The 19089-nt window shown below is 34.6% G+C and overlaps 1 pseudogene; it reads right to left on the bottom strand.

The window, feature by feature from the left end:
- Positions 1 to 1524: 1524 nt before the first annotated feature.
- On the bottom strand, positions 1525 to 9111 carry LOC126779017 (RNA-binding protein 8A-like; annotated as a pseudogene).
- Between the last annotated feature and the right edge of the window lie 9978 nt (positions 9112 to 19089).

Genomic DNA, 19089 nt, shown 5'->3' with positions numbered 1-19089 from the left:
ATATTGTGACATTTATGAGACTTCGTTCCGGTGATATTCCGTCAAACAAATTTAATTTTATAATGGGTAAAACCAACACCTATAAATGCGTACAATGTAACTGCATGGATGATGTTTATCACCGATTGATGGAATGTGCGCGGAATGCGTCGTTCCGGCCCCGTTTATTAAAATCATATAATGTGGGTATATGTAATAGTTGGCTTGCGGTACCATCATCAAACGAAGCTAAGCTATTATTGAAAATGTATGTATAGAATACATGCTCATTTTCGATAATACCTTGCCGTGTGGTGACGGCGACGAATATCACCACCCCATCTCATCCCGTGGGGGGCGTAGAAGTCGACCCGAGGGAATATACACCAGAGAACGGGCAGCAGCGTCTCTCTGAGTACTATGACTAACTTACTGCGATCGCCAACCCGTCTGCCAAGCGTGGCGATTATGGCATATCCCCTCATGATTAAAAAAAAAATACCTTATACAGAAAAGAAAAGATTATGGATGTATGTAAAATATATAAATTATTGAAGTAATGTTAAGTTAATTAGGTGTTAAGTTGTTTTGATTTAGTATAATTATTATGTGTTTTGCTTGTACGGGGGTGACATAGTCAATCTGATGACTAAACTCTCAGGTAAAATAAAGGAAAAAAAAGAACATTTATATATTATATATCATAATTATGTTTAGAAATTGGGTAGGAAGATATTGTATACACAATCTCATACGCAACATTGTTTTTTTCAGTGCACGGCACAAAATAAATTATAAACACAAATAGGCAAAGATTATTCCTGAATATGTTTTACTATTTTCAGTTCATTGGTGGTAAATAAAAACAAATAATATTATAGAAAGACATATATTAAATACATAAGCGATAAGTCTTAGCTTAGATAATGAATTAACTATGCACCGCACTTTAAACACACACTTTAACACATGCTTTTCCTAATAGAAAATAAGTTTTTTTCAATCGCACTTTAAATACTTACTAGTTTTCTTAATAAACTACTTAAATATATTCTTTATCACTGTTTCATGACTTACAAAATCCAGTATTTATATTTAATCGATGTTTTGTCTGAGAGTGCACAGAAAAAGTAACGTAATTTAAAAATAATGTCTTAACTTGACTATGACCAGTAAACAATATAAGAAAAAGATAAAATTTGTTCATAAGCGTCACAAAACTCAACAGTTTGAAAAAAAATAATTATAAAATGTTTTGCGTAATGAAGTCAAAATAAGTTACAGTAAGAACATAATATTTTATTAACTTTATTTAAAATATAAAAACTATTGAGGAAAAACAGTCTCAACAAAAAAAACCTATTTTTTTGACAACTTACTATTTCATAAACATCTTTTCTCCAGTGTTAAATTTTCTGTTAATTTATGTTGATTCATTCATATATTAATAGTAACAAGATATTGAGACTATTTACATTTAATGTGATACGTCCAGATATATATTTTAAAGTGCGATACATAATAAGAGTTAAAATATAATATCGACTATCGTCGTTTCTTGTGTTTTAGTGGGCCCCTTTACAAAGCACCAGTCTACTGATATCGCTTGTCCGATAATATCAGCTCCATCGAGAGCCTCGCGTGCACTCTATAGGAAAAATACAAAATTAAAAATTTCATTGACTAAGCACATTTACTATCTAAGTGGAAACTAAACATAACCATTAATATTAAAGTAAAACTTACAGCTGCCTGTTTGTATGTTTCATATTCAACTAAGGCATAACCCTTAAGGAAGCCAGTGCGCCGATCAAGATTCAAATGAATGTTTTTGATTTCTCCAAATTCTGAAAACTGGTTTTACAAAGAAAATAACAAAATAAATAATCTTTTCTTTATATCCATACTTTTATTAATATGCAGCTTGTTTTATATGGAGCTGAGATAGCATAGTAGCAAGAACAAAGAAAAGCATGACTGAAGATTAACAAATTTAATTACCATTTATAATTCATCTCATGCAGGAAAACATTGTGTGCAAAGCTCCAAGCCTTCTCAAAAGAGCGGGAGGCCAATCTCAGCAGTACGTCATTTACAGGTTGTTTTACTTCATATAGTTGGGGGTAGAATTTTAAGTTATACCTGTACCTTCTTCCTGGGCTTCCTCATGTACATTGCTTACAAATAGGATCCAACCGTCCACAGACCTCTGTGGTCCTGGTGTGTTACCCTCTGGAGCAGGACTGTCATATCTAGAAACAAACACATATACATTTTAATATTACCATATTTTTAAATTAGATAAATTTGTATATAAATTAGATAAAGCTGAGATGGCCCAGTGGTAAGAACATGTGAATCTTAACCGATGATCGTGGGTTCAAACCCGGGCAAGCACCACTGAATTTTCATGTGCTTAATTTGTGATTATAATTCATCTCGTGCTTTACGGTGAAGGAAAACATCGTGAGGAAACCTGCATTTGTCTAATTTCACTGAAATTCTGCTACATGTGTATTCCACCAACCCGCATTGGAGAGCGTGGTGGAATAAGCTCCAAATCTTCTCCTCAAAAAGAGGAGAGGAGGCCTTTAGCCCAGCAGTGGGACATTCACAGGCTGTTACGGTACGGTATATCTTGATAAAATATTTTTAGTAGAATTACTTGAAATATATTGCATATGTATATCAAGATATACCACGTAAAAATTACACGAGTTGAAGTAAATAATAGATAACACTACATTAAGTGGATATCGTTTATCAGGGGGAGCAGTTAATCCGCATCCCCAGCATTGAAAGACCAAGCCATCGTCTGAATGTTCTGATTTTTGATAACGCATGTACTCCGTGTGCCGACCACGCCTAACACAGACTGGACAGAGCAACTGCTCGTCTACTCGTATTGACAAGAGGATGCTAAAATCTCCCTCCCCAAAAAGTTCACGTTGACGTCCTTCACGTTGTGGTTCCTCCTCTATATGGCCAGACCAAAGTGTAGTAAAAAAAAGCGAACACAATTATTGCTATGATATTGTTTTGGTAATTGACTAGTAAATGCAATACTGTCAATTTGTTCTCAGGAAGAACTGATGCTGTTAAATATATGGCCTCGTCCTGCGGCAAAGAAAACACAAGTCCATAACTTAATTTTCAGATATCTAGTTGAAAGAACAGGTACTACTACAGACACAAAGTACTACACACACTTTGATCTTAGTCAAAAGGCCGAGAAGCGAATTAGTTGACTTACTTTCCACATCGGAAGACAACTCCAAGTTAAGAATTTAGGAAGAAGTCAACAGGAAGGGTGCCAATATTGTGATTGGCTTCGAAGAGATAACTGTTTATAACAAGAACGAGGTTTACAAGATCATGGCAGGGCAGGAACGGGAGAAGGTTGCCTCAACTCTAATGAATGCTCAACTAGCCCGCTCGCATACTGTGTTCACAATAGTTATTCATATAAAGGAAAACAGCTTAGAAGACTTCCCCTAGCTTCCTAGGCTGTTTTCCTCCTCAAAATTGCATATAAACAAAGATTAAAGATATAGAGAGAGAGAGGGCTTGGGAGTGCATGGACTGTTGACGCTTGGTAAAGTTTACCTTTAGATCATTTTACAATCTTTCATCCGTTCAAGGCTTCCTGTAAGATTCGTCACAATTAAGACGAATTTTACAGGAAGCTTTGAAGCGATAGTCGATACTACATTGGTGCGATCCCGCGAACCTGATTCACCGACAGATAATCTAGCCAACGCGATGCAGAATTCGCTACGAAATGTAAAGCGCTATTTATGGAACGTCGTAATCATTGTGTGACGTGAGCGTAAGGCGACCTAAAATATTATACGTCGGTAACGCAGAGAAAAATTTTTTATTTATTTTATTTTATTTATTTATTTATTTTGAACAAATTATACATATCTTAAACAATAAATACGATAGGAACTACATTAGTATAAAACTGTGTCGTAGCTACTATCGCCTTCCAATTCGACAGCACATTTATTTATTATTTGTTCATTATAAACATAACAATCAAATATCATTTAATTTAATAACACAATAACTAATAACAAAATATACTATATGAATATATACATCTAAATACATATACTATAAGGAAGGGATGGGGTAGGAAGAAAGAATAGGTTAGGTCAATGTTATATTGATCGTTTTAGTAATGCTTTAGTCTCATCATAGCCCAAATTGAGAAGCCAATTGGTCATTTGAATTTTACACTGGTAAGTCGTAAGTGAGAAAATATTGTTCTTCTTATTTATTCTATTATATAAAATTGAGCTCAAATAATTTTATTGGTGACTTGCCATCGCTGAATTAAGTGGAATGGTCTGGCAAACCCTATCACTTCTGCGTTTGTTAGATACAAACTTATTATAGGGAATATTTTTATGCTTCCGATGAATTGTTTGCAGTATATACAGTTGACGCACTGTGAGAACTTTACAAGATTTATATAGTTCAATTGTAGGGAAACGGATAGGCTAAGAGATCATAATTTTTAATAAAAGTCTTTGTGCTCTCTCTAATCAAGGTATATTGATCTTAGCAGCACCTCCCCACGCTGTGATACAGTAAGTGATATTAGATTGCGCAAGTGCGTAATATACAGTTTTTAAAGTCTGGAAATAAACAGATGCCCTAAGAAATCTAAATACATCCATTATTTTCCTTATACGTGAAATTACAGATTGAATGTGATCATTCCAATTTAGCCCCTCATCTATTGTTACTCCGAGATACTTAATGGTCTTAGTGCGAGAGATTTTATTACAGTTGCAAGGAACCTGGTATTCAGAACAATTATGAGCGACTACAGGAAATGACGTAGCCGGTAAAGTATAGCTGGAGCCAAAAGTCATATAATGCGTTTTATCTATATTAAGAGTCAATAAGTTACAGGACAGCCAGTTCATTACGATAGCAAGGGCCAATTCTGCCTTATTTCGAGCATCTGACCAATTCTTACCAAGGACTATTAGTGAGGTGTCGTCGGCATATGTTACGATTTTGCAGTTTGGTAATTTAAGGTTGCACAGATCATTAATGTAGACCAGGAATAAAGTCAGCCCTAGTCGACGCTGCCTTGAGGAACACCATTGAAAAGATCTTCCTCATCACTTACTTGATTATTTATAAAGACATATTGAGTCCGTTCGCTAAGATAACTTTCGAAGATACTTAAGGCCAATCCTCTGACACCAATTCTATCCAATTTCTGTAGTAATAAAGGTATAGAAACGGCGTCGAATGCTTTCGACAAGCTCAGAAAAATGCCAATGGTGTTCTTATTATATGCCAATGGTGTTCTTATTATTATAAATGTTTTGGACCGTGTCGTTAATCATACTCATTACGGCATCTTCCGTGGATCTGCTAGTTCTGAACCCGTATTGATTATTAACCAATATGCCGAAATTGTTTAAATAAGAGATAAACCTACGATTAAGGATCTTTTCCAGTACTTTCGAAAAAGTGGTCAGGACCGAAATGGGTCTGTAGTTATTGACATTGTCCTTTGCTCCATTCTTATGAATAGGGTGGACGATGGCCTGTTTAAAGACCCTGGGGAAAACTCCTTTTGTCAGACAAAGATTAAAAATATGTGTAAGCAAAGGGGTAAAAATAGGTTCAAAAGTTTTCACAATAGATGTTGTAATGCCGTCCCAACCCACCGCACAGCTATTTTTTAGGCTGAAAATAATAGATCTGATTTCAGCTTCATCGACGTTATCTAAAACTATTGAGTTAGACATAAGAAGAGTATTGGGGAGGTATGGGCTATACTTCTGCTGTGAGACTATTGTACTAGAAGTCAAATTTTTCCCAACATTAGCAAAAAATTTGTTAACTTTGTTTAGGGCACTAATTGGGCCAGAGCATGCCTTTAACAGGTCATCAGAGGTCTTTGATTTTTTGTTAGGTATATTACCAAACAATTTGATCAATTTCCAAGTATTTTTGTTGCTCTTCCTAGCTTTCTGAAATTCGTTGCATTCGTATTCGGACTTAATTTTTTTTAATAAATTATTGCAGAAGTTTTTGTAACGGATATATGTTATTTTAAAAATAGTATTTTCTGGATTTTTTTTACTTTTTTTATACAGTTTATCACGATTACGAATGCAACGAAGTAATCCAGGGGTGATCCAGGGCTTGAGGATTCTTTTCCTGCTAGGAACGGGAATAAGACGCGTGTGATTTTTAACGATGAAAGACACTGTTTCCGCAAGTTGCGTGGCTGATTTCTTCGGATCAGTTGAATTAGAGATGGCCGAAAAATCACAGATCGCAAGGTCAGCAACGATAGCGACCTCATTGACACGAATATAACTACCAGCGGATTTAGTAGGTTTCAGTTTAAAGTCACAGTAAAAAATAACCGAACATGATCTGTAAAAGCAGCGTCAAACATAACAGTGGTGGTGTTTTTGTTACTTCTTAGGATGACATGAACAAGACATTTCTCATTTCTAGTTGGAGTGACATATGCAGGCAGCATTCCATGGATGGCAGAGATGTTAAGGTAATCATCCATACGAGGATACTTAGTAGCTGGGTTAATATTAATGTTTATATCTCCAATGATTGCTGACGTTTTAAAGCTCGATGAACTAAGTAAGACTATTGTACTAGAAGCCAAATTTTTCCCAACATTAGCAAAAAATTTGTTAACTTTGTTTAGGGCACTAATTGGGTCAGAGCATGCCTTTAACAGGTCATCAGAGATCTTTGATTTTTTGTTAGGTATATTACCAAACAATTTGATCAATTTCCAAGTATTTTTGTTGCTCTTCCTAGCTTTCTGAAATTCGTTGCATTCGTATTCGGACTTAATTTTTTTTAATAAATTATTGCAGAAGTTTTTGTAACGGATATATGTTATTTTAAAAATAGTATTTTCTGGATTTTTTTTACTTTTTTTATACAGTTTATCACGATTGCGAATGCAACGAAGTAATCCAGGGGTGATCCAGGGCTTGAGGATTCTTTTCCTGCTAGGAACGGGAATAAGACGCGTGTGATTTTTAACGATGAAAGACACTGTTTCCGCAAGTTGCGTGGCTGATTTCTCCGGATCAGTTGAATTAGAGATGGCCGAAAAATCACAGATCGCAAGGTCAGCAACGATAGCGACCTCATTGACACGAATATAACTACCAGCAGATTTAGTAGGTTTCAGTTTAAAGTCACAGTAAAAAATAACCGGAACATGATCTGTAAAAGCAGCGTCAAACATAACAGTGGTGGTGTTTTTGTTACTTCTTAGGATGACATGAACAAGACATTTCTCATTTCTAGTTGGAGTGACATATGCAGGCAGCATTCCATGGATGGCAGAGATGTTAAGGTAATCATCCATACGAGGATCCTTAGTAGCTGGGTTAATATTAATGTTTATATCTCCAATGATTGCTGACGTTTTAAAGCTCGATGAACTAAGTAAGACTTTATGAAGACTGTTAATAAATGAAGAAATGTTGTAGTAAGAAGAGGAGCGGTAAATGGCTACTAGAGCAATATCAGAACGAAATTATAAAACTAGACAGTTAGCTTCCGCAAAAAGAAACTCCTCAACACGACAATCTAAACCGCTTCTGAAGTATGCAACGACGCCATCATTTTGGTTAGTGTACTGTGACTTAAAAGAACTGAAACCCGGTAACGTAGGTAAGACTGGGACCTTTCTTAACCAACATTCAGATAGAAAATATAATATTGCTCGCACCTTTAGGATGGCTCCGCTAAGTACCTACTGGAGGCCTTGGACCGGTTGCAGCGACGTGCAGTACGCATTATTGGCGACGTAAAGGTCACAAACACCCTTGAACCTTTACAATTGCGTCGCGATATAGCAGCACTGAGCGCTTTCTATCGACTGTATCACGGCGAATGCTCTGAGGAATTATTCTCTCTAATTCCTGCTTCCCCCTTCCTTCTTAAGTCCACGCGAGCTGGTTCTCGATGTCACCGCCTAACTGTGACATCAATTCCATCGCGCACAAAGAAATTTGGCAACTCCTTTCTTTGTCGCACTACCAAAAAATGGAATTCCTTACCAGCTCACGTGTTCCCCTCCTCTTACAACCCGGGTTCCTTCAAACGAGGCGTGAAGAGGCATCTTGCGGGCCGGCAAGGCGGTGACGGCTAGTACAGAACATTCTTCCCGACTGTACTGGCCGTCGTCGCGTTTGGACTCTACTACCACTTACCATCAGGTGGAGTAGAGTCATTTGCCATCTCGGACATATAAAAAAAAAAAGAATAAGCACGTCAACCTGGTTGTTCAATCTATTTAGCAAAACCAAGAGTCTATCGAAATTGCAGTTTAAGCTTCTTATGTTAACATGAAAAACCTTTAGCCCCATTTTGCTTTTCAAAAATTGCCACACTGCTCAAGACAAGATATTATGAATTCTGAAGCTGTTATAGCTTCAATATTTTCGTTAATTAAGTTTATATCATTCATAAAGAAATATTATTGAATTTAACAATGGTACGATTTACAGTAGTTCTAGGGACAGAGATTCGATTCTTTTTTTGTTTTTCTTTTTTTATCTTAGCTTTACTCACTAAATATTTTGGAATATTATCAGCAAATGAAAGATTTGATAAGACTGAAAAAAGGAAAATAAGGTAAGGATGTTTTTTTTTTTAATAATAATATCCGGGGACATTTTTCAAACACAGCCATCTGATCCCAAATTAAGCTTGTACAAAGCTTGTGCTATGGAAACCTATGCTATGTTTTGTGATGGATATATATGTATAAATATAAGGATTATAATATTGATCTAAATGATTATAAAAAATTAACAACATAGAAATGTAGGAATAGGAGCTAAGATTAAATATGAAAAAATCATTCCTTAATATAAAAAGCTTACGAAGAACAAGTAGCATGCATCTACAGCAAATAGCGACGTTTGTGACACCTAGTCATTTCTTCATTTTTAAGGAATCTAGGTCCAATTCTTTTTTTATGTGAATTAGCTGGTCACCTTCTTTCTTACGAAGAAATATTTTGACATTGGACGTCCAGCAATACGATACGGCGTACTCATAAGATTTGGCAAAATCACGACTGAGATAAAACAACCTCTTCATTTTAGAAGAAAGACTTTCCGAGATAAAAATCGGTTTGGAGGGGCCATTTATTCCGAGTTTTACTGTTGTAAATACATTTTTTTTTCTGCTCGGCTCGATTTCTTATACATTCTGATAATCTTCTCTTTCATAATATATTTTTAATTATAATTGAAACTAAATAAAAAAAAAGTTTTATAGATTCAAAACAGGTGTATTATATATGTTGCTATTTTATAGTTGATTATTTCGTTTTCATTTAAATAAAAAGCGTAATGTTTTGATTTAATTACTGATTATAAAAGAAACCTGAATGTGTAGTGAGAAAATATAAAGTTACTTGGTTGTAGAGCTTTATGCAAGCCCGTCTCGATAGGTACCACCCACTCATATTATATTCTAAGGCCAAACATAAATATTTGGTATTTTGGTGTTTCGGCTTAAAGGGACAGACATAAGAATTATATTCACATTAGTGTTTAAAATTAAAAAATGCTGTATTATTATAATTATTTATCAGTCGCCCGAAGACGCTTGCTGATTGTAGACGTGTTATTGTCGGATTGCTAAACCGGTTTAATCACCACTGCGCTTGACACCGCGTCGTAACGTTGTTTATTTACAATGTTGAGTGTTTTGTTCGAGTATAATAGATAAATATGACTACTAATGGATCCAATATACAGGTTGAGACGGAACATATAATGCAAATTGATAGGAGTGATAACTTTGAGTGTTCAGGGGAAGATGGAGAGATTAGGAACCGTGAGATGCATGACAACGATAGAAGACCAAATAAAAGAAACAGGGAGGCTAATAGAGAAGAAGTTTGGTTTATCGTACAGAGGAAAGGTAAAAGGTTTGCTCGTGACGGGGACTTTAATGACTGGGAAAGAATACCAGAAGACCAGATTGAAGTTTGCATTACATCCACTGAACCAATTCCAAAACAATTTAAACTGGCTAAGATTTTGAAATCAGAGAACATACAGAATGTTGTTCGTGTTAAATACATAAACTCATTTAAAGTGTTGATTCAGTTTGACAAAGAAGATAGTGCTGAGGAATTAATAATTAACAAATTCTTTAATGAAAATAGATATAGGACATATAAAACTATGGAAATAAATCATACGTATGGAGTGATAAAAGCCATAGATTTAGACCGTACTGATGAAGAAATTTTAGAAAGTTTATATAGTAGTATACCAATTATGGGAGTAAAGTGGGTTAAAACGCAGAAATAACTCGGATGGAAGATGGGAGAATAGTGAGGCTATGAGAATATGTTTTAAAGGGTCATCGTTACCATCAAAAATTAAAATGTTCGACACCACAGTAACAGTAACACCCTATTCCTAATCCTATTGTATTCCCTGTTACGCAATGTCCTCGATGCTGGAGATACGGACATACGATCAAAATTTGTCCATCTAACAAAATTTTTTGCCCGAAATGTGGTGACAACCATCAAAATTGTGAGCAATCTTCTCACAATTTCTTCTTTCTATTTGTAATCACATGGCTATGACCAGAATATGCCTCATTTATAATAAAGAAAAACGAGTCCGAGAGCTAATGGCAGAATTTAATTGTACATACAAAAAGGCACTAACTATTTATGTTCCACCCAGCCCCCCTCCAGCACCCGTTATTTCACGTCAAGCATTTTCAACAATTAATAAAACTAACGATTCGTCTACAGTTAATGGTTTAAAAGAATCTACCGTAGATGAAAATCTCACAAGGTCATACGCTGAAGTCACCAAAAACAAAATTAAAAACCAAAAAAAAAAAACTAAGGAAGGCCGGAAAAGCAAACGTCTAAAACGATGATAATATAGAAATAATGGAATTTAACAATTTGGAGACAGTGGAAGATAGATATTCGGAAGCAGAAACAGTACGCAGTGAAGAACAAGGATATAGAAAAAAAGGGAATACATACAAAGATGAGCGAGGATTTGTTGAATGGAAATCAGTACTAAAAATGCTAAAAGATAAAATATTAAATAGTGGTTTGACGTGGGAAGAAAAGATTAAAGAATTCTAAGTATAATTTATGAAGCTGTATTATCGACTAAAGTGAGATTAATATCGTAGTGGCCATGTTTAAAATTCTTAAGCCAATATGGATAGGAACAATATTCCACAATCTATAAACATACTCCAATGAAATTCTCAAAGTCTACGACCAAAGATACCAGAATTAGAACTAATATCAAATCAGGAAAAAAATCCATATTGCCTTAATCAGTGAGACTTGGTTAGATCCGGACAGCTGTTGTCATTTAAGTGGGTATAATATTTTTAGATCAGATTGCAGAGACGGATTTGGAGGTGTAGCTATAATAACACATTGGTCTATAAAAGCTCAACAAAAATATATGGATATTTCGAACTCAGGAATTGAATATACATATGTTAAAATATTTAATTGCGGTGACACTGAAAATATAGTATCTATATATTGCCCACCCAACAGGTAACACCTCTTTTCAAGACGGAATGGATTTTTTTCTAAGTTTAATAACAAGACTATAATTGCAGGAGATTTTAATGGGCATCATCGTAATTGGTCCAGGAAACATGATACACGATGCTGTCAGATTTTTGATGCACTATTAGAGAGTAATTGTATTTCTCTAAATAATGGCAGTGACACTCGCATAAAAATAGTCAATGGTCTGGTTCAGAGAACAACTCCTGATATACCATTAGTATCTGAAGACATAGCTATTAAATTAACGTGGAATGTTTTGAATGAAAGCCTAGGAAGTGACCATTTAATGATAAAGATTAAACTAGATAAAAAACTTAGGCTACACAGTTAGGAAGCGAAGAAATTTTAAAAAAGCAAATTGGACATTATATAGAGAAGTCATCAAAAAGCCCCTTCTTGAGTATTCAATTCCTAGCAACAATCAACTTGCATATAACAAGTTCATAGCCATATTCAATGCAGCTGCAGAAGAAGTAATTCCATATACGAAATTTTTTTAAAATCCAGCAAGATCTAGTATTTTTAAGCCAAAACCTTTTTGGTCACAACATATTTCGTCGTCAGTGGCTTAAGTATTAAGAGACGCTTAGCCTTAGCAAAATTTAGAAGAAATCCCACTCCTTACAATCTTAATAACCTGCAAGAAAAGATAGGACAGACACAAAAAGATATTAGACGTGGTAGATACAAATCGTGGCAGAATTTTTGGGATAATATTAATGAGGAAACTTCATATTGTGAGATGTGGATTCGTATGAAATGGATCAAGGGCTACAAATCCACTCAGAATGTTATAGATAACGAAATTGCAGAAAGCTTACTACGAAGCCCAATATTTAAGTCCGATAATGTGAAGCTTAAAACTCCGATTACGGTACAGGAATTAAATAATTGTTTAAAACGATCAGATACAGCACCAGGGCAAGACGGCATAGCTTATTCAATGATTTATTATTTGCCCCATTCTGGTAAGAATATACTTGTCACTTTATATAACCGGTTTTTATCAGAAAGTTTCATCCCTAAGCAATGGAGGAAAGTTACAATAGTTCCTGTACCGAAACCGGGAAGGGATAACAGATCAGTATCCGGGTGGAGACCTATTGCACTAATATCTTGTGTCTGTAAAATATTACATACTACATACATATAATGACCCGTAGATTAGATTGGTACCTTGAAAAGAACGATTGTTTTTCATATGAAACAGTAGGCTTTAGGAAGTCGCGTTCTTGTTATGACAATCTGGTCAGACTAATAACTCGCAATCAAATCGGATTTACTAAAGGTTTCGCGACGGTTGGTTGCTTCATCGATATAGATAATGCCTATAACAATGTCAATGTCGCAAAGCTATTGAACCTTGTTGATGATGCCGATGTTGGAGCTTTTCTGTGTCGATATCTATGGGAATATCTTCGTGAAAGAATTTTAACTATTCCATTTGGTAACAGTCAAAAATTAACCCGCACTTCAGCAGTAGGCTTACCACAAGGTGATCCTTTATCTCCGTTAATGTTTAACGTGGCTACCAGAAGAATTTGTCGAGAAATTTTACAAGTATTCATCTCGCAATATGCCGACGATTTTGTTATATATAGTTCAAATAAAATAGTCAATGTGGCGGCAAACGATATTCAAAATGCGTTAGATGTATTTTGTAATCACATAAAAGAAATTGGATTAAGTATGTCTCAACAAAAAACCAAAGTTTGCATCTTTAGTAAATGCAGGTCTAGAAGTAACACGGCAATCCAATTGTTAAACAATAATTTTCGTTTACAAGAAGTCGATAGTGTTAAATATTAGGGAATGTGGTTATATAGAAGCTTAAAATGGGGTAGGCACATTAATGAAATTAGAGACAAAATTCTTAAATTTTTAAATATTTTTAAAGTATTAGCTGGTAGTAAATGAGGCATTCATCCAATGCACCTACGTCGACTTTATATTTCAATTATCCGTAGCAGACTTGATTATGGTAGTTTCTTATACGATATCGGGCTAAAGAGTCACCTAAGTAAATTGGACAAAGTACAAAATCAGTCAATGCGAGTTATTGGCGGTTTTATCAGAACCACACCAATACATGTCATGGAGAGTGAATTGTATATACAACCTCTAAATATCCGAAGGAAATATCTTGCCGGTAAGTTTGTGCTAAAGTCTAGGTCTGTCGAAAATAACGTAACTGGAAATGTTTTAAAAGATCTAAACGATATGTGTAGTAATTATTACTGGAGAAATAAAAAACTTCCTCTGCTCGTTACAGTCTACAGAAATTTACGCCATTATTCTGTTATATCAAATAAAAAATTACTATGTCATTCTCTCCATACATGGGTCAGTAGTATAGACTTATCTAATAATATATTTTCAGTAGTAGAAGGAATAGCGATGTCAAAAACACTGTCTAAGAAATCAGACATGTTAAATAGCTGTCGGACACTTCTAGATAAAAAATATAAGTCGTTTTACAAAATTTTTACCGACGGATCTAAGGGTACATTCGGTTCAGGTGCAGCAATCTTTGACCCTCAGGCAGATATAAGAATTAATTTAAAATTGAGGCAGGTATATCTATAATGCATAGTGAGCTGATTGCAATTTCGGAATCATTGTCAAATGCGTCATCTTGTGCCGGAAGTCAGGTTGTTATACTGTCTGATTCAAAGAGCGCCCTTTTTCATTTGGCTCGGTTAACCTCGACCTTTCGAGGATACCCGGTAGCCTATGATATTTTAGAGTCCATATGCAATAGACAAAGTGCAAATAAAATAATAATTATCCAGTGAATACCTTCACATATTAGAATCATGGGCAACGAGGAAGCTGACAAAGCGGCAAAACAAGCTATTCATGACGGAATTCCTTATCAGTGGATACTTTTACATAGTGAAATTTTAAATAAATTCAAAAAAACATGTAAACAAAACTGGCAGGAATATTTTGATGAACGATCGCGACATAAAGGTATATGGTACAAGACAATTGTATGTGAACTTACTCATTGCCCATGGTTTCAAAAAATTAAAAGTAGCAGAAAAAATATTGTGACATTTATGAGACTTCGTTCCGGTGATATTCCGTCAAACAAATTTAATTTTATAATGGGTAAAACCAACACCTATAAATGCGTACAATGTAACTGCATGGATGATGTTTATCACCGATTGATGGAATGTGCGCGGAATGCGTCGTTCCGGCCCCGTTTATTAAAATCATATAATGTGGGTATATGTAATAGTTGGCTTGCGGTACCATCATCAAACGAAGCTAAGCTATTATTGAAAATGTATGTATAGAATACTTGCTCATTTTCGATAATACCTTATACAGAAAAGAAAAGATTATGGATGTATGTAAAATATATAAATTATTGAAGTAATGTTAAGTTAATTAGGTGTTAAGTTGTTTTGATTTAGTATAATTATTATGTGTTTTGCTTGTACGGGGGTGACATAGTCAATCTGATGACTAAACTCCCAGGTAAAATAAAGGAAAAAAAATATTTATATATTATATATCATAATTATGTTTAGAAATTGGGTAGGAAGATATTGTATACACAATCTCATACGCAACATTGTTTTTTTCAGTGCACGGCACAAAATAAATTATAAACACAAATAGGCAAAGATTATTCCTGAATATGTTTTACTATTTTCAGTTCATTGGTGGTAAATAAAAACAAATAATATTATAGAAAGACATATATTAAATACATAAGCGATAAGTCTTAGCTTAGATAATGAATTAACTATGCACCGCACTTTAAACACACTTTAATACATGCTTTTCCAAATAGAAAATAAGTTTTTTTCAATCGCACTTTAAATACTTACTAGTTTTCTTAATAAACTACTTAAATATATTCTTTATCACTGTTTCATGACTTACAAAATCCAGTATTTATATTTAATCGATGTTTTGTCTGAGAGTGCACAGAAAAAGTAACGTAATTTAAAAATAATGTCTTAACTTGACTATGACCAGTAAACAATATAAGAAAAAGATAAAATTTGTTCATAAGCGTCACAAAACTCAACAGTTTGAAAAAAAATAATTATAAAATGTTTTGCGTAATGAAGTCAAAATAAGTTACAGTAAGAACATAATATTTTATTAACTTTATTTAAAATATAAAAACTATTGAGGAAAAACAGTCTCAACAAAAAAAACCTATTTTTTTGACAACTTACTATTTCATAAACATCTTTTCTCCAGTGTTAAATTTTCTGTTAATTTATGTTGATTCATTCATATATTAATAGTAACAAGATATTGAGACTATTTACATTTAATATGATACGTCCAGATATATATTTTAAAGTGCGATACATAATAAGAGTTAAAATATAATATCGACTATCGTCGTTTCTTGTGTTTTAGTGGGCCCCTTTACAAAGCACCAGTCTACTGATATCGCTTGTCCGATAATATCAGCTCCATCGAGAGCCTCGCGTGCACTCTATAGGAAAAATACAAAATTAAAAATTTCATTGACTAAGCACATTTACTATCTAAGTGGAAACTAAACATAACCATTAATATTAAAGTAAAACTTACAGCTGCCTGTTTGTATGTTTCATATTCAACTAAGGCATAACCCTTAAGGAAGCCAGTGCGCCGATCAAGATTCAAATGAATGTTTTTGATTTCTCCAAATTCTGAAAACTGGTTTTACAAAGAAAATAACAAAATAAATAATCTTTTCTTTATATCCATACTTTTATTAATATGCAGCTTGTTTTATATGGAGCTGAGATAGCATAGTAGCAAGAACAAAGAAAAGCATGACTGAAGATTAACAAATTTAATTACCATTTATAATTCATCTCATGCAGGAAAACATTGTGTGCAAAGCTCCAAACCTTCTTAAAAGAGCGGGAGGCCAATCTCAGCAGTACGTCATTTACAGGTTGTTTTACTTCATATAGTTGGGGGTAGAATTTTAAGTTATACCTGTACCTTCTTCCTGGGCTTCCTCATGTACATTGCTTACAAATAGGATCCAACCGTCCACAGACCTCTGTGGTCCTGGTGTGTTACCCTCTGGAGCAGGACTGTCATATCTAGAAACAAACACATATACATTTTAATATTACCATATTTTTAAATTAGATAAATTTGTATATAAATTAGATAAAGCTGAGATGGCCCAGTGGTAAGAACATGTGAATCTTAACCGATGATCGTGGGTTCAAACCCGGGCAAGCACCACTGAATTTTCATGTGCTTAATTTGTGATTATAATTCATCTCGTGCTTTACGGTGAAGGAAAACATCGTGAGGAAACCTGCATGTGTCTAATTTCACTGAAATTCTGCTACATGTGTATTCCACCAACCCGCATTGGAGCAGCGTGGTGGAATAAGCTCCAAACCTTCTCCTCAAAAAGAGGAGAGGAGGCCTTTAGCCCAGCAGTGGGACATTCACAGGCTGTTACGGTACGGTACGGTATATCTTGATAAAATATTTTTAGTAGAATTACTTGAAATATATTGCATTAGTTGACTTACTTTCCACATCGGAAGACAACTCCAAGTTAAGAATTTAGGAAGAAGTCAACAGGAAGGGTGCCAATATTGTGATTGGCTTCGAATAGATAACTGTTTATAACAAGAACGAGGTTTACAAGATCATGGCAGGGCAGGAACGGGAGAAGGTTGCCTCAACTCTAATGAATGCTCAACTAGCCCGCTCGCATACTGTGTTCACAATAGTTATTCATATAAAGGAAAACAGCTTAGAAGACTTCCCCTAGCTTCCTAGGCTGTTTTCCTCCTCAAAATTGCATATAAACAAAGATTAAAGATATAGAGAGAGAGAGGGCTTGGGAGTGCATGGACTGTTGACGCTTGGTAAAGTTTACCTTTAGATCATTTTACAATCTTTCATCCGTTCAAGGCTTCCTGTAAGATTCGTCACAATTAAGACGAATTTTACAGGAAGCTTTGAAGCGATAGTCGATACTACATTGGTGCGATCCCGCGAACCTGATTCACCGACAGATAATCTAGCCAACGCGATGCAGAATTCGCTACGAAATGTAAAGCGCCATCTATGGAACGTCGTAATCATTGTGTGACGTGAGCGTAAGGCGACCTAAAATATTATACGTCGGTAACGCAGAGAAAATTTTTTTATTTATTTTATTTATTTATTTATTTTGAACAAATTATACATATCTTAAACAATAAATACGATAGGAACTACATTAGTATAAAACAGTGTCGTAGCTACTATCGCCTTCCAATTCGACAGCACATTTATTTATTATTTGTTCATTATAAACATAACAATCAAATATCATTTAATTTAATAACACAATAACTAATAACAAAATATACTATATGAATATATACATCTAAATACATATACTATAAGGAAGGGATTGGGTAGGAAGAAAGAATAGGTTAGGTCAATGTTATATTGATCGTTTTAGTAATGCTTTAGTCTCATCATAGCCCAAATTGAGAAGCCAATTGGTCATTTGAATTTTACACTGGTAAGTCGTAAGTGAGAAAATATTGTTCTTCTTATTTATTCTATTATATAAAATTGAGTTCAAATAATTTTATTGGTGACTTGCCATCGCTGAATTAAGTGGAATGGTCTGGCAAACCCTATCACTTCTGCGTTTGTTAGATACAAACTTATTATAGGGAATATTTTTATGCTTCCGATGAATTGTTTGCAGTATATACAGTTGACGCACTGTGAGAACTTTACAAGATTTATATAGTTCAATTGTAGGGAAACGGATAGGCTAAGAGATCATAATTTTTAATAAAAGTCTTTGTGCTCTCTCTAATCGAAGTATATTGATCTTAGCAGCACCTCCCCACGCTGTGATACAGTAAGTGATATTAGATTGCGCAAGTGCGTAATATACAGTTTTTAAAGTCTGGAAATAAACAGATGCCCTAAGAAATCTAAATACATACATTATTTTCCTTATACGTGAAATTACAGATTGAATGTGATCATTCCAATTTAGCCCCTCATCTATTGTTACTCCGAGATACTTAATGGTCTTAGTGCGAGAGATTTTATTACAGTTGCAAGGAACCTGGTATTCAGAACAATTATGAGCGACTACAGGAAATGACGTAGCCGGTAAAGTATAGCTGGAGCCAAAAGTCATATAATGCGTTTTATCTATATTAAGAGTCAATAAGTTACAGGACAGCCAGTTCATTACGATAGCAAGGGCCAATTCTGCCTTATTTCGAGCATCTGACCAATTCTTACCAAGGACTATTAGTGAGGTGTCGTCGGCATATGTTACGATTTTGCAGTTTGGTAATTTAAGCTTGCACAGATCATTAATGTAGACCAGGAATAAAGTCAGCCCTAGTCGACGCTGCCTTGAGGAACACCATTGAAAAGATCTTCCTCATCACTTACTTGATTATTTATAAAGACATATTGAGTCCGTTCGCTAAGATAACTTTCGAAGATACTTAAGGCCAATCCTCTGACACCAATTC

The sequence above is a fragment of the Nymphalis io genome, chromosome 28, assembly GCF_905147045.1.
Source record: "Nymphalis io chromosome 28, ilAglIoxx1.1, whole genome shotgun sequence".
In the NCBI taxonomy this organism is placed as follows: domain Eukaryota; kingdom Metazoa; phylum Arthropoda; class Insecta; order Lepidoptera; family Nymphalidae; genus Nymphalis; species Nymphalis io.
This window is presented reverse-complemented; position numbering and strand designations above follow the sequence as displayed.